General features: G+C 39.0%; 1 protein-coding gene across 2 annotated transcripts in view; it reads right to left on the reverse strand.

Annotated features, from left to right (window-relative positions):
- Window positions 1-1,850, reverse strand: part of LOC101845940 — a 68,297-nt gene that overhangs the window by 43,183 nt on the left and 23,264 nt on the right. The gene's annotated exons all lie outside the window — the stretch shown is intronic.

Genomic DNA, 1,850 nt, shown 5'->3' on the forward strand with positions numbered 1-1,850 from the left:
CCCTCCCCCCCCCAACCGAACAAAAAATATTTTTTTTAAAAAAGAAGAGCAAAACAAGACCTGTGGAAAGGTATCCACTTTCACAAGACGCCTTCATGTGTTTAGGAGGGCCTTGAATAAAAAATAAAAGTTAGTTCCAAACTTGTTCCCCCATGTTCTTTCTGTTCTTTATTTCAGCTGAACCCCAAACGAAATCATAACCTACCCAATGCTCTTGTAATAGCAGTTTAAAAAGAAAAAAACCCCCAATGTACTTCTTTACGCATTTTTGGCAAATGTTTGCCTTTATCAGCTATCAAAACCCGACGAAAATCTCTTACATATTGCTGTTTTTCTTTACTTCATCAAGTCAGTGCCAGACAAATTACAATATTTCAGATTTGAAACTGGGAAGGAAGAAACCCAATCCAATCTGTGGAACAAGACGAACTGCTTCTGTTTACAGAACAAGGCTTGTTATATATGATATTATCTCATCAGTCTCAGAGTACGATTCTCTTAGCCAGCCAGTCACAACGTCCCAATAGAAGAGTACAAAGAAATGAAGAAACAAACAACAACAAAAGAGTATTAAAAGGGGAAATAACCGCCCGAAGTTACGTGTGACAAAGTACACGAACTCTACTGTGGAACTATGTTTTTCTCGGTTTGTTTTTCTTTTTTCACCAAATTAGGACCCTCTCCCAAGTGTATAAAGGGCTAGCACAAAAATGCTGCCCACTTTTCTATCTGAAACTTTGTGAGGCCTCTTTTTAAAAAATCTTTTTAAAATCTTATTTTCGAATTCTGAATGATGGAGGAGATCAGCTCTGTATCACCTCCCACTCAACCACTCCACACCCGCTCCCACGAGACCGGTGTTTCCTTTTCCTCACACCCAATCTTCCCAGACACGCACTCATATTTTCGATATCTCTTTTCAGCTCTTATTATTTTCCGGGGCATCTCTTATCATTTTCAAGTCTCTTGCAGTTCGGATTTATTATTAATCCTGTTTCATATTTTTTTTGTAAGCGTTTCTTCCCATGCGACCTTATTGAACGTACTACATCGAGACAACAAGGAATAAACTACAGCGAGTGGACTGAACAAGCCGACCTGCACCGAGAGAAATGTATCAGGTACCGAACGAACAGCAGAATTTTAACAGAATTGAACGAAATCACACAGAGAAAAGCTAAAATCGTGATGCTCATAAACATGCACACTTGGACTGTGATTTATTATTAAAATTAGATAAGAGTGCTGATGAATGTGTGACACCAAAGGTTGCTTTCTGCAGGATCGTTCTCATTTATTTGAGATATCAAATATAAAGAAGACGTTAAAAACGCAAGAGGCAACATCAAGGTTAGAGTCTACTACGCGTTTGATACTATTTTAAGAGGTAGTTTTTTTGTGTAAAAATAGTGGTATCTGTAGTTTTGTTATAATACAATTTCTACTGAACAATAAGGCGAATTGGTTTTTAACCCTATCCGTACGCCCAGGGGTCATTTTGTACCCCCGGGGTTGTATTCTTCACATTTGAGAATACTTGTAGTACGAAGATCTCTTTGAAACTTTCAGTGTTTCTTAAAAAAATCATTTTGACAGAGTGCTATGCAAAGCGTACGGATCGGACAAATGAGTAAATTTCCTCTTTGGAAAGTGGTGGCACAGAGTTCCCAACGTCGTATGGATTCGATATTAAGAGACGACGTACGGATAGGGTTAACCTGCACCTGTAGCTACGTCATTAGAACGGTCATTGATTGTCTAGGCGTCCTATATCATAATCGGTCTATGCTTTCAGTTCTCTCTCTCTCTCTCTCTCTCTCTCTCTCTCTCTCTCTCTCTCTCTCGCCCCC

The sequence above is a fragment of the Aplysia californica genome, unplaced genomic scaffold (genome assembly GCF_000002075.1).
Source record: "Aplysia californica isolate F4 #8 unplaced genomic scaffold, AplCal3.0 scaffold00338, whole genome shotgun sequence".
In the NCBI taxonomy this organism is placed as follows: Eukaryota; Metazoa; Mollusca; class Gastropoda; order Aplysiida; family Aplysiidae; genus Aplysia; species Aplysia californica.